Source organism: Rhynchophorus ferrugineus, unplaced genomic scaffold (assembly GCF_030347505.1).
Source record: "Rhynchophorus ferrugineus isolate W39M unplaced genomic scaffold, kcgeb_rfMv2 rfM2, whole genome shotgun sequence".
In the NCBI taxonomy this organism is placed as follows: Eukaryota; Metazoa; Arthropoda; class Insecta; order Coleoptera; family Curculionidae; genus Rhynchophorus; species Rhynchophorus ferrugineus.
This window is the reverse complement of record NW_027472581.1, coordinates 47,999,328-48,014,935: the sequence shown is the minus strand read 5'-3', so window position 1 is coordinate 48,014,935 and position 15,608 is coordinate 47,999,328. Positions and strand designations below refer to the sequence as shown.

Sequence of the window (15,608 nt, the reverse complement as noted above, 5' to 3'; positions counted from 1 at the left end):
TATATATATATATATATATATATATAGAGTATATATATATATATATATATATATATATAATATATATATATATATATATATATATATATATATATATATATATATATATATATATATATATATATATATATATATAGAGTATATATATATATATATATATATATATATATATATGTATATATATTTATAATTTGGAGCAAATATTTAAATCTTACATGTTAAAAGTGTTCTAAAAACAATAGTTTTAAAGTGTACCTGTAAGGAGTGGTCTCTTATTATTAAGTGAAACTGTGCTGTTTCATTCGTGTGTAATGCGTTGTATAATATATTATTTTATATAAGCTGGCCATTTATGGCAGTCATAAAATAAAACGAAGTCGAATCTAAGGCCAAAATCGCCATATGGTGTTTATGTTATAATAAGAAATAACACCAGGGTTCTTGAAAATGATTTTATTTTTAGCCGACTTCAAAAAAGAAAGAGGTTCTATATTCGACTATATATATATATATATATATATATATATATATATATATATATATATATATATATATATATATATATACTCTATATATATATATATATATATATATATATATATATACATATATATATATACTCTATATATATATAAAAGGCCTTTATTCGACAAAAATACTGGTTTCTTCGTCCGACAGGCAAGACTAGGTAATGTGTCAATGTCTATCTGTAGGAGGCCGTCCTGGTATCATTCCGTGATGTTGACATCGTTCATTTATGCTGACTCAGTATCTGATTGTTGTACAGGGTTTGGATATTGGATTTAAATGCTAACATATGTATATTACAGGTCAATTGAAAAGTCCTCGGCCTGACACATAGATGGCGCTACTAGAATTAAATCCATATGTTTTTTAATTAGCTCTAACCCTCAAAAGATGCGTGTAGAAATTTAGCAGCTGTCGGATCATTAGTTTGTGAATTATAGCATTTTGAGTGAAACAATTTTTGTTATTGTAAAAAAATGGATAAAAAGTAATTTCACGTGTTGATAAAATATTGCTTTTTGAAGGCAAAAAATACAGTTGAAGCAAAAACTTGGCTTGATGTCGAGTTTCCGGACACTGCTCCAGGAAAATCAACCATCAAGGATTGGTATGCTAAGTTTAGACGTGGTAAAATGAGCACCGAAGATGGTGAACGCAGTTGACGCCCAAAAGAGGTTGTTACCAACGAAAATATTTAAAAAATCCACAAAATAATTTTGAATGACCGTAAATTGAAATAGAATGAAATAGCAGACAATCTAAAGATATCAACTGAACGTGTACTTCATATCATTCACGAATATTTGGGTATGAGAAAGCTCTGTACAAAGTTGATGCCGCGCGAGCTCACTTTTGACCAAAAACAACGACGAATTGATGATTCGGAGCAGTGTTTGAAGATGATCACCCGAATTTTTATGTCTATATGTGACAATGGATGAAACATGGGCAAAATTTTAATTTTGATTGAAAAATAATATCGGCTAAATGGTGACCACGATTCGCTATGCAGCTTTCGGCGCTTTTTAAGGGATTTTTCATGATATTCTGCAAAATCTGAGGCTGAATTTCTTCAATTTCGTGACGAATATTGTCTTTAAGATATTGAATCATTTGGAGCTTATTCACATAATCTTTTGATTTTAAAAACCCCATAAGAAAAAGATGCTGTTAAATCCGGAGATTTGGCTGACCATGCTAAATCGCTACTTCCTGAAATTCTTCTGTCTTCATGGAAAAACATCATTCAATAATTGAATTGTTGAACCAGCTGTGTGTTCTGTGGCCCCATCTTGCTGAAACTACATGTCCTCTAGTCCTTCCTGTTCCATTTCAGGCACGAGAGTTATATGTGTTTGTAAAGTTAGTATGTAAACAATATAGTCCCGGAAGCGGCGTGTGTAACTTAAAATTTATTTTATATGTTTTCTTTGTAGTTGGTGGAACTCGATAGATTTAGTCATATTATAACTAAATATATAATAACAATGACACGATGACATGATATTTGTTTATATTTTTGTGTCAAAACTGTATGATTCTATGTGAAACAGTTACGCATGACTAGATAATTGTATTCTATTTAATTCGTTTTTGTACAAATAAAATTGTTTATGAAACTATTGTTATGAAAATTGTTTTGAAGTATTTAATTTTATTTTTTTATATAAAATTGTCAAGAATATTTTATTTCCTATATAAATAACTTTTATTACAATTATTTTTGAATCTATATGTATGTAATGAAGTGCAGCGTCGAAAAAGCTGAATTATTCGCACAACACTTAGATAACGTATTCCAACACAATGATATAGAACGTACAATGGATACAATTCTTGTTTATTAGCCCGATGTAGCTATAAATCTGATTCATCTAATTGTGGTTGCCATGAAAATTGATAACAAACCCAAACCTAAACACTCAAACTAGAATTTATTAATATTTCATATGGGTTATCGGAAGAACTGCCACGAAAAGAAATAATCATGGTTATATACTTATTTAATGTTTGCGACTGAAGAATCTTTTGAAATGTTTTAAGTTGCCTGAAATAATAATGCTAATAAAGCATTTGAAGGAAATAAATAAAGTAGGACATTTTCCTGGATGTCCTTACAAGCCTTTGACCGGTATCGCATTTGATACTAATTCTATAAGATGAGCAAATTGCTAACGTAAAACTATTGTCAACTTCTGCAGTCATATATTTGCGAAAGAAAATTTAGTCTTGCATGAGTGGTTCAACTTGTCTTGCATAATAGGCATTCTCATCATTTAAACCTATTTTGGTTGGAGTTCCCCAGGGTAATGTTCAGGACCACTCATATATTTGACCCATACTGCTGATATCCCAACAGCAAAATAAACAATACTTGGAAGGAACATTTGCTGACGACACAGTTATTATTCCAAAAGAGCATTGTTAGGTTATTATTCACAAGATATCTCTGCCAAATGTTGTAGAAAAAGTACAAGTAAGTGGCAATCAATAAAATTTAAACATTTAAAGACTATTTATTCAGAATCCTAAGTTAACCAAAATATTATTCATTTTAGACCAAATAAATGAGTTATCTTATTAATGCTATTTTTTTTCACAATTCTTATATATTTTTAAATTATTACTGTTTATCAATGCTACTTTTATTCACAATTCTTATATATTTTATAAATTATTCCTGTATCTATCGTAAAAACAATTTTGATATTATAGAGAAGTTTTATTGAATAAAATGTTTTTTCATATGATTCATTGATTCATTGAGTTGAGTTATTTAATGGTGCAAATAAGATCACTAAGTTCTCTAAGCACCTATTATTTTAAAAAATTGATTGGGACACAACATGAATAAGTAATTATCCAAAAGGCATTTACGTCAGCAATCGTTTAAAAAGCAAAATTTTAAATTGGCCTGTATACGTACGAAACTACGGTCGTATGTATACTGTCAATTGAGCTCGTTAAGGTCGAATTGTCTTTCCTTTTTGAGGAACCGTAAGATATATCATAAGAACGGTAATAAAAACATTAATATGTCTAACTAGTTCACAAAATACGAGTAAATATTTTGATCGAAATACTTTTTAATGCTATATAGGGAAAATATATATATATATATATATATATATATATATATATATATATATATATATATATATATATTTATATATTCCAGTTTATCATATCCAATGGCTATCTGAATAGTTTAGATAATATTTTAAATTTTATATTCATATTTTTCTGAAGCAGGCAATAAGTCTTGCAATTCATTGTTTTGTTGATCCTCTAGGCCGTTCTTTTGTCATTGCCATTAAATAAACCAATTTAAATAGTTGAAACCAATATCCGAAAATTGAGATCTGAGTTTTGGCTGCAGATCTAGCAACAATTTTATGTGTTCCATGATGTCCATGTCTTTATATACTGTGTAATTAAATCTTTGTACTTTTTCAAAGATGTATAAAAGTACGCAAATTTTGCTGAAGTATTACGTAAATATTTGAAAGTAATGAAATGTTTGCTGTACAAAAAATATATAGACTATTTTAATTTAAGAGGTACCCTTAATGTAGTATTTTAAACATACTTTGAGTTTAAAGAAAAACGGAAGATTTTTTCAACTTTCTTTATTCATTGTATGAATATTCATTATCAGATTTTAACTTTCAGCCAGTCGTTACTACCACAATAATAGTATACTTAAACTTTAAAATTGAATACTCCAATGTAATATTACTGGAGTTATTGAAGTCGCAAAAACAGTTTAAACTTTACATCACCAAAACGATTGGAATGAAATTTACTTCCGTTAACTTTGTGAATCTTTAGTGAGTCTGAAAATTTTTTTATATCTTATACTGATCCAAATTTTGCTTCTTGATCCGATATATTTGCATCATCAATGTGATTGTGATTTTTGGACACCTCTTCAAGTGACTTGGATATCTTCCTACGATTAACTATTGGTTCCAGTTATAACTACTCTAAAATGAAAATTAATCATATTAGGTTAAAACTCCCTATAAATTATACGTTAAGTTCAGAAACATGTGTATTTTCTCTTCGACTTCTTTGGTGTAGAGCACTGTGTGCATACTTAATTGTTATCTCGACCTTCCAAAATGAAATAATTACACTTTTCCAGCATATTTTGATTGATAATTTTTGATAAAGTCTATATGTATAATCGCATCGTTCTTAGTTAGGATTTTTTTTTTGTTTTCAAAGCTTTATATTGGTGCACTACATTTAATTCATTACTCTGAAATTCTCAAAATTATCGAACAAGCCTAAAGTCCATAGTTTTAATAATTCCTTTTTCTTTCTTCTTTTAATGCTTTTTATGATCTTTTTTATTCATGTATTTATCGGGGTGATTTTGTTTTGCACGCGCATCATTTTTTTTTCTGGCTGTTATATTTTATGGAGGAGAAATTATACTATAATCAAATATGTGACATAAGTTAAAAGAGTAAAAAGGTCCATTGTCTAAAGTACGTAAGAACTACCATAAAAATACTTTTGTAAATCTGCTCTAGACATATAGTCCTTCTCCTGATATCTTAGGAGACAGGGAAGATATGGTAGTGGAAATGCTTTTGGCTGGAAATCAGAAATAATCATAGTAGTATTTACAGTACGTAATTAGCCTCGACATATCTGAATATATGTTCAACTAATAGTAAATATGTAAATAAAACAAAATCTTTTGAAAGATCATCAAATAAAACTTACCGGTGGAAAGATTATGACTTTCCGCGACAAACGCTGTTTTTAAAGGAATAGAAAAAGCCAGGGGACGAGACGCAAAATGTGTGCAATAAATATGTTTTATGGAAATAAAATTTTATTTAATTTTAATTAATAGATTACAATAAGATATTTGTCCTTAAAAATGAATAGTTTTGATGGTTTATTTAATTTGTATGTATTTTTTAATTGCTGTTTCATGTTTTAGATATTATTATGACTAAATTAATTACATTTATGCAATGGATTTAAGTGACCATAAAGAAGATGGCGAGTACTGAAATATTATAACGTCATTTCGGAAAAAAATACTTTTTTTATTGAGGATATCGAAAATATCTATGTAATAATCAATAGGTGACTAATATGTGAAATAATTTCATGGTTACGCAAGTTTTATTTTTTGGGAAAATATTGGGAGCTACTTAAAGACAATAACATTACAGTGCTGTACGATATAAAGTATAAATATGTCAAAATAACATGTTAGAAGTTGCTTTAATGTCAAGAAAAGAAACCAGGAGCCAAAATAAACTGAGGTTAAACATGTTGTGGAGCAATGTCAATTAAGTATCAATGCCTTCAGAAAAGCAGAATATTAATTCATATATTTGCTTTTGATCTACATTTAGTGTGATATTTAATTTATTCTGAGTTACCCAATTGGCGAAACTAACGTATAAAGAAAGTGCCACATGTTGCAGGATCCACATGTCGGGGAGTACGTTAATTTTACTCGTCATTAACATTAAAATATGTATAAATTTGAATAATTATTAAAATTATATTGTAATTATTATTTTTATTAATATCGATGATAATTTCGGTAATATCCGGTTTTTATTCAATTTTATTACCTGACACGACGCATTACAAACCCGAAACAGAATAATAATGCGAAAATAAATAAAACAAATAACACACGCCAAAAGTATTTGAACTGTTTTTTAAAAGATGTTTATTGTACGATCTGTTCCATATTAATTCAACGTATCTAAATCAAGCGATCTCTGAATGCCAATATTAAAGGGTAACGATATCGATGACGCACATTCGGGATCTGTGTTCGATGATTATTATTCAACGGACGGTCACGGCTTGAAGATCGCTGTTAGCTGTCTGGTTTTTATTAGAGAGGCCCCAATCTGAATACAGTTCTTACGTCAGCTGTAACGATCAGGATTAATTAGTGTGTCGATTTTTGATGTTATCCGGTCTATATTTTTTGCCATTTTCTTGTTATATTTTAGTTTCCTACCTAGGGACATTTTCCTACCTAGGAAATCTGGACTGGACCTACTGCTTAGCGTGAGCTCAGCATTAATTTAATAATACAATATATTCTATCGTTTTATTATTTTCTTTGTCCTTAAGCTTCATAATAGCCTAAAAATAAAATGTTTAAAGTATGGGATACTTAGAAACTACTTTTACAATTATCAGAGTTCACAAATTTGTTAATGAATGACAAATATATTAGCATCTGTCTCATATTGGTGCAGTATATATATGGGGTATAAAGGCAGATTCATCATTTATCAAACGAAAATATAAAAAATAGAACAATTTTAACTTACGTTAAGATACCGTCGATAAGATACCGTACCGATACGTCGTAATACCGATTTTACTTACGTAAAATTATAGCACAGTTTAGTAAAAAAAGAATTGATGATTTTATTTCAGTCCTCTATGTTTACAACTTCAGTTACTCTCTTCGACAGTGTTTCATATAAGTTTTCAGCATAATCCTAGTCTATTTTCCACTCTTTTCCAGTATCATCGGAAGGCGCTAGCCATTTTAAAATTTAAATATTTTGTTCTGAAAAATGGTCTTTACTCGAGTTTCGCAGTATGAGCAGCACTGTCTTGCTAAAAAGTATTTGGCCCTTTGCGTTCTATATTTCGATCAGTTTTCTATCCTTGGATCTTGTAGGACATTAAATAACAGCAAATAGTGTAATCCTATACCTGTCTGAGTTGACTCCTACACCTATTACCTGATTTTTAATAAATAATTCTCCAACAAAATGTTTTTTTGCTGTAAAATGTAAAAAACAAAATAATATTTTTTCATCAAGACTTTATTAGTAACCTTCTGAACTGTATTTAGTTTCACCTATATGTTTATGTTTGAATGTAGCTTTTTTGTGTTCCTTGTTTTGCGTTTCATAGAATTAACACAGACTTAAATTTTGGACATCAGGTTAAACGAAAGTAAATCTGTAGAGCTAAATTTTACTTTTTGCTGATTGAGCTATGTTTCTAGGAGTGGCCTTAAGCGTTGGAAAGTTTATGCCAAAAATAAACGAGAAGAGCTTAAAATCGAACTGAAAAACTTTTATTGGCTACTTGGAAGAAATTCCAAAAGAACGTATAATAAACGACTTCTATATAAGCAAGGTATGAAATGCGTTTGGATAATATCCAAGTTAGTGAGTTTTCAGAATAAAGCACTAAAGAATATCGTTGATGAACCCTGGTACTGCCGTAATCCATCGATACCTTTAAAAGGAGACTATTGACAAAACCCTCGTCAAATTTACAATAAGCCACGCACAAAAATTGCTCAATCATGTAAACGTCGACACTATCCAGATCCTAGATAACGCAAATCTAATAAGAAGATTCAAGAGGATGAAGCCTCATTAGTTAGTGAACCAGTGTTATTTGTATAAAAGATCTAATTCCAGTCCTGAATTCATATAAAATATTATAATATAATGAAGTTAACCTGTAATGGTTGCTTTCAGTTCATATTAATTTGAAAATTTATCATGAAGAGTCGGTACAATGTATTTTATTCAAAGTAATTTCCTTCGATAGCCGATACTTTTTTAATTTTTTCGGGCATTTTATGGATTTTATCTCGAGAAAACGAGATATATTTTGAGGCTATGCACAAATTGACCCATATTTTAGTATTTTCATAAGAAGTGAATCACTGCTCAGACAGTTGTTGACTGATATGTCGATATTACACGTATTAATTAACAAGTATATTAATAACAAGTATTCATCTGAAGGAGCAAGGTCTGGAGGATAGAGCGGGTGGGGTAGTAGTATATTTCCATATGGGGTTGTATGTTTTTACCGATTTTACAACATGTGGTCGAGGGTTGTCATGCTGAAGAATAATATTGTTGAGTCTTATAGTAGTTGGAATAATAGTGTCGAGGCGCAGTACTCAGTTCAAGCGCATCAATTAATCGATCACTTTTTGTCTTCGGTGTTAAAATCACCGCTTTTAAAATATCGAAAACAGTATTCACATGTTGAAATCGATGGAGCATGGTTCCCATAAGCTTCACACAGCCTTTTTCCTAAAAATGAAGTAAAACGCAAACCTTCCCACAAATGTGATTTGCTTAGTACAAATTCAGACATTTTCAACGCACTGAAAAATATTTTTGTTCACATTTCGACGAAAATGATAAATGATGAAAGGTGAAGCCTGTTAGTGAAGCTTCAACATGAAGTTGGTTACAAATGTTCCCAACGCGATTAGTACACAGTAACTTCATGTGTTGTAAATCCTTCAAAATCGATTTATAGGCCTGATAATAAAAATGAAGTAGTGTACTGGCGGCGTACAACGTTTTCTCTTGTTGCTTTCTCTTTTGGAGGGTCTGGGACAGACCTTCAGATATTCTCCACATTCGTTGGGCCTCACTAAAATGCTTCTCATTTGGCGGATACATCTTTTTCTTAAGCTCAGTTTCTTCAGAATTTGGTCACAATGTGAAAGTTACTTTAGAAGTTGTTTGTTCTCTTCTACGGGATTTTCAGAAATTGTAGTTTGATATGGTTGATTATTCTGTATCAGAAATTATTCAGATGAATAGTATGAACATACCATGTATGACCTGTTTATTCTGCTTCATTTGTTATAGAATCGTCCACTTTGAAAATGTCCCTACCCAAAGAAAAAACCCCTTTTTAACGCGTTACATTGTACCCCACACATTTTAAATAAAAATTTCCTTAAAATGCCATATTTTAGAAATTGCATTAAACTTTATTTAGTATTTAACGACTGACAATACAGAATAGAAGGTAAAAAATAATATAATTACTTACCAGAAATTGTTAGTTTTCCAACAATTTCCAACTTCATTAATCAATTTTTCTACTTATTCTGATAACATAGAATATCATACAATTTGCTGTAAACAAAACCGTTTGTTTAAATTTCTTCTTTTTATTTTGACTTAAAATTATTTTCGATATTGAATTCAATGTTCTGAATTTGCGACAATTAGTTCAGAAGTGCAAAAAAATTAATTTTCCATAAAGTGTTTTCATATATATGATGTTTTGCTAGATTTGTTTTAGTTTATATTCAAACACAAACATTACTATTTGAGAGTTTGTTTACCACAGTCAAGATACTTCGCAACTATTATTTTAATTGCGCGATCTTTAAGATTTTTTTTATATTCAAAAATAGTTTGAAGCTTTTTTATTAGTTTTTATTTTAAATATTTTAATACTGTTTGTGTACGGAGTAATTCTTATTATTTGGATCTTTTCGTTGTTTATAAAAGATTGCTTGTAATATCCCTGGCACTTGCGTATAATAACCAAATGATTATAATGACCTGTATCCTTAATTAAATTTAATATTAATGGGTGTTCTAATCTAGAGGCATGCATTTTAGGTATTTTTTACAGGTGAAATTAAAAAAAAACAATACTTTTACTGTTTAAAAAATCTATTTTTAACCAGATTTTTTATTAATGTTTAAAAAATAAATTTTTCGGCAATAAGATCAACCATCTTAAAAAACTTATTATTATTATTATTATATTATTATCCGGTATTATCCAGCTTGGTTTGGCATGATTGGCATAATCAGGATGATTATTCTTTTTGCATTTTACACTGACGTCTAGTTACATTTACAATTATAATTACATCCATGCCTTGCGGGATTCGGACACATGTCCATCTCGGCAGTAAGATAATCATGCTATCGATCACTGGGGCTACTAAGCCGGTATATTAGTATTTTGTTTTTTTTTCACTTTTGAATTAATTATGCTTTCTAAGAATGTGTACTTGTTGGAATCTTAAGCATTGGTACACGCGCACGAATACAACCAATCTCTTTAATTTTAGGTCAAGTTGAGAGTATCATCCAACTAATCAGTACAGTTGATTGATTTAGAGCCACACTTTTGCTCTTTCTTTAACATTTTGTTGTCAATTTGTAGATATTCTTCATTGCTACTTGTAATTTTTCTACAGTGTTAAACAGAAATATATATTTTTACTGTACGTACTGTTTCTTCTGTTGTTGGTATATCAACAGTATAGAGCAGATACAGGAATTCTTCAAAGAGACTAGCCTGGGGAACTCCAGCCAAAATAGGTTTAAGTGTTCAGGTGCATTTCCAATAAGCGTTGTTACTGTATGGAGTTGGTCGATTATTGAGTGATGATTTCGAAAACCAAATTGAAAATCTCGTTATAGCAGCAGTTCCTCAAACAATTTTGACATCACAGGATGCAGTTAAGTAGGCTTGTAATATCCGTGTTCTTCCGCCGGTTTCTCAAGTTTTTTAAGCATAATTATTTGAACCACTATAAAACATTTCAAAATATGTTTCAGACATTAAATATTTATATTACTTTCAATTTAATAATTATATTTTATTAATTTGAGGTAATCCGCAATCACTTAACTTTCCATGGTTATTTGATTCATTAATGTGAATAAGAAATAACGGGCGGATGTCCACTACATCGACCCGCCCTCATTGGCAATCCTGAATGAAAATAGCCAAAATGAATTAATTACGAAACATTATGATCTGGGTTCTGTTAATAAGATTTAGTTGTAGCTTCTAAATTCTGTACTTGGAAGTTATGATTAGCTGAGTACAAAGACTGTTTTGGTCCTGTTAACAACTGTCGTAACAGTGTTTTTCCCTGAATCGATAAAACCAGCTACAATTTTAAGTTGATGATTTCGTGTTTTTTTATCACTTTTCTGGGATTAGAATTGCTAATAATTATAAACACTTAACTATTTTAAGTAATATTGTTTGAAGGACGTTTCTAGGTCCAGTCCAGCAGCCGATATGTTACTGAATAATATCCATCCAATTTCACCCTTTTAGATATATGTAAAAAAAACTAAAGCAATTTCGACAAATAAGTTTATAGAGTAGTTTTTAATTAATAAAATATTCATATTTTATAAATACAAATATATAGTTTAAATTCAGAAATATGTACTAGCTAGCAAACTACGCATTTTTATCAGAAATTCCAGAAGAATGGAATTTGTTAAAAAATTGTTTTCGACAATTGTACGACAAATTCAGCTATCGTATCGTTCCTCAAATATCATTTGACAATTGGCATTCGGCCATTCAGAATGGTTTTGTAATTTAATTTTGTAAATGTACGTGGTTTTTGTGTAAACTGTTTACGGTAAGTAGCTTATTATTTAATGCCAACTTATGATTATAAATTATTTTTATTTTCCAGTTTTTGTACACGTTTATTTTTGTAATTTGTTTGAGACTAGCCTGAAACGAGTACCAAGAAAGGTAAGAATTCTATTTTACTATGTGTTGATTAGGGATTCAGTCATTTGAAAGAAAACACATACTATTAAATATTTACACCTTTCAAGATACGTAATTATTTTCACGAATTCGATTGCATGAAAATAACCCGCCTCTTTAAATATATTTTGTTATTATTAACATGAAACATGTTGAGACAGTATTTTTATACATTTTATGAACATTTTTATGAACGTTAAAGTATATCTTATTCTAGTCATGCTGAATATATTTATCATATTTTAATTTAAATTTACTGGCGAGAATATTTGTCTTTTTTTTTCGACTTATTGATAAGGAAGCACAGAATGAATGAAGTTTTTTACATTCCAAACAAGTTCTGAGAATAAATAAGGAACATTAGAAGTATTTAAATAATAAATATATTTTAACATAAAATATATTTTCTTAATATTAATAATTTTTTGGTCATTAATATCATTTCAATTAAATTTTGGAAATAATAAAACATTTCATTTATATATATATATATATATATATATATATATATATATATATAAATCTAAGTAATATCACTGCCATTTACAATAAATATTAATTAAGTACTGGAGATTAATTATGAGTGATATTTTTGGTAAATACCGTCAATTATTTGATGTATTTTTATGGCTACACTTTATACTACATATTATATGGTTTTTATATGTTTGCTAAGCCTATGTGGTGTTGATCACAGGAAATGATAATTGTAGAGACTATGATGTAAGACTAACTTGTAAAGATGCTGCAAGACTAATTTTTCACTTAAGTATTCATGTTTTCTCGTATAGCGTTTCTTGTAAGGGAAACGCCTTTTTTAATGGTCCTTTCATATACATTATTTACAATCGATAGCCATTTCCCTTGATGGTTTTATTTTGTTTCAGCTCTCTATTTTCTCTAATCAGAATTTTTGAGTATGCCATTTTTTTAACAATTGCCGCGATATAACTTCTTCTATAACCTCAATACCAATTTCTGTTTTGTTAACTTGATATACACTTTTGAGAATATATTATAGCATAGCAACATCAATATCGTTGTTAATATGTCACAAAAGTAGTCTTCAGTGCTAAAATAATAATTAATTATTACAATATATTGGGCTCTATAAAGCTTGGATAGAAAAATTGTGACTATAATTAACCAATTTTTGAATGTGTTATGAAACGCGTAGAAAGTAGAACAAACATTTTTTACTTAATTTTAAAATCATTTTATTTAAACGGAAATAAATGGCGACTTATTGAACAACTAAAGAGATAACACTATTCAATCAACACACATGGCGTCTCGAGACGTCAGGCTGATTTCTTAGTATATCCTGTCCCTTATTGATCACTTTATATAACGTCTCCCTTCCAAAGAAACGACCAATGGGATGTACATGATCATTATCCCCTCTGGTCAGCTTACTGTTATACCTATTGCACGTCCAACTAAACAACCAATAGGTGTAATCAAAATTTCGACGAATCGAATCTGGTTCTCGAATTTTGCGTTCTAACGTATATCGGTGTATAACCTCTAATTAAGCTTTAAATAATTTGGTAGACATTTGGCAACATAGTTCACTAGTACCAACCCAAATCGAATTTTATAGGCTGAATCGGTTACATCACGTCCCGACGCATCACACAACATTCTTTTTAACTCGGATATAATGAGAATAAAAAATCCGCTTCGGTATTAAAACGAATTTTACATTTTTACAAACTACAATTGGCAATATATACAACCTCATTTGTGGTGGGCATTTTCTATTTTATTGGACGGGCTATATATTATTTTTGAATTAGTTTTTACATTATTTGTATCGTCAGTTGGTTTTTAATGATCTTTTGGATTGCAGTGTTTTTTAGAGAGTTCAACAATTATAGAAACATTAGTATATGCAATATTGGTTGAGGTAAATTTTAACGAAACAACATTATATATTTGAGAGTTTTATTTGATTCAAATTGTGTGTGTGTGTAGATTGCTTATTATTTTTTTGAATCAATCTAATGTCTTGATCTTAATGACTTCAATGTCTTTGCTTCAGCGTTAATTGTTAATAATTAACTAAAGTTGTAAAAGCTCTTTTTCGAGCTTTAGAGAACAAAGTTTTATAAATTATTAAGCCACTTTTTCTAAGTGTTAATACATTTTTATTCGAATTAGTTTATCATTTCAAATGTTTTTTTTTGCTTGATGAATTCATATTTTTATAACGAGTATTTTACTCTTCTGGGTTTCATTACTCATATTCACCAAATGCTAACAACTGTATCAATTAGAATCATCAATATCATCAATTCATTCATTGTCAATTGAATGAATTTAATTTTCGTTTGGATATGATGTTAAGGTTGGCTTATTGATTATTGATGATTTATTTGTTTTAACGATTACTAAACTTTTATAATATATTTTTTTGGTACATTTTATACTATTGGGGAGATAATAGTATTTGAAAATAGTTCTTTGTTATATGCACTGTTGGATAAAATTGTTGGAGTTGTAAGATTTGTAACTCTTTTGTTAAATATGCTGTTATAAAATATCATATGTTTTCCATATATAAGATATCTAACAATTTAATTACTTTGTTTCGTTTGCTTTACGAAAAATCATATATATTTTTTTCTGTAATTTATCTTATTTCTTACTTCATTATCTATTATCTTCATTATGTGTTTTAAAATACACCATAACGATTCCATAGAATTTAAATTGGAACTTTAAAGTTATCCGTCCAAAAATGCAATCTTAATTATTTGTCAGTTCTTGAGAGTATAATGTGTTCACTGATTTTGGAAACTCTATAGTATAACATAACCTCTACTGAAACCCATAGGTTGCGTAAGATTACACCTAAGGAATCAAATCCCAGCTTTCCTGTACACTGTATTTATCAGTTCATTGAAAGCGCGTCCTTCTCTCTTTTTTTACTCAAATTAATCCCCTCAATGTTGTTGTTGCAAATGGTATCCTGTATACTTCTTGGTGGTACAGACCATACGCATTCGTGTAAGCCTTGTGACTGGATTGTTTCTTTCTCAGCTTATAACTTGCGATGCTATCCGATCACAGACTGTTTGGATAACAATGCAAATGTTACAAGTGGCTAGCCGCATGCTTCGTAATCCTGACATCTCCTTCTAAGCTTTATGACTAGAATTTTCTTGTTTCTGGTTATCTTTGTATTCGACTCTTGGTTTCGACGGCTTACTGATCGTGCTTGATGTAAGCAAGGAGACTTTGCCTGTCTAAAGACTGATTGTTTTGCTCACGTTTTTATGTCATCTCGAATTTGGTTTGTCCCACTAAAACTTAATTGTTTCACTACATACTTGGGTTGTTCCACTACGATCTTGGTTTGACCGCGATTGTTATTGCAGTATTGGTTTCCCGGAGATTATAAGGCTAGTTATGAGTAATTTATCTATCCTTACAGTCTAAGAGTCTTTTTAGACCTAAACTTGCACTATTGACAACAAATTAAACCTACCAATAGAGATATAAAATTGTTGTTATGCCGCAACAGGCCGTCATATGCATATTTCTTTAATGACAGGAACTTTGCTATAATGTAACTATAGCTTTCCAATCGCCATAATCACATTTATTAGATGCTCGTATGTATTTTGATTAGCATAGATTACGATGATCAGTATAAACAACTAAGATAGTAATGTAACTTAACTATTAAATTCGATGGTTTTGATATTTCTCTACATTAAATATCGCTTATTATTATATCATGG

At 29.6% G+C, this 15,608-nt stretch overlaps 2 protein-coding genes and 1 long non-coding RNA gene across 9 annotated transcripts in view; 2 read left to right on the top strand and 1 right to left on the bottom strand.

Annotated features, from left to right (window-relative positions):
* IP3K1 (inositol-trisphosphate 3-kinase-like protein) overlaps window positions 1–15,608 on the top strand; it is a 375,891-nt gene that overhangs the window by 8,195 nt on the left and 352,088 nt on the right. The gene's annotated exons all lie outside the window — the stretch shown is intronic.
* Window positions 6,250–11,368, bottom strand: LOC143191071 (uncharacterized). The gene is made up of 3 exons (XR_013004395.1): window positions 9,361–11,368; window positions 6,539–9,196; window positions 6,250–6,447 (listed from the first exon to the last, which is right to left on the bottom strand). It is a non-coding gene; the product is annotated as an uncharacterized LOC143191071 (long non-coding RNA).
* LOC143191058 (uncharacterized) overlaps window positions 11,565–15,608 on the top strand; it is a 41,463-nt gene continuing 37,419 nt past the window's right edge. For 3 of the 5 annotated variants that reach the window (XM_076395743.1, XM_076395742.1, XM_076395744.1), the window contains exons 1-2: window positions 11,565–11,722; window positions 11,780–11,841. The gene's annotated coding sequence lies outside the window, so the exon portion shown is untranslated. The remainder of the gene's footprint in view (window positions 11,723–11,779; window positions 11,842–15,608) is intronic. The other 2 variants (XM_076395745.1, XM_076395741.1) reach the window with 1 other exon arrangement.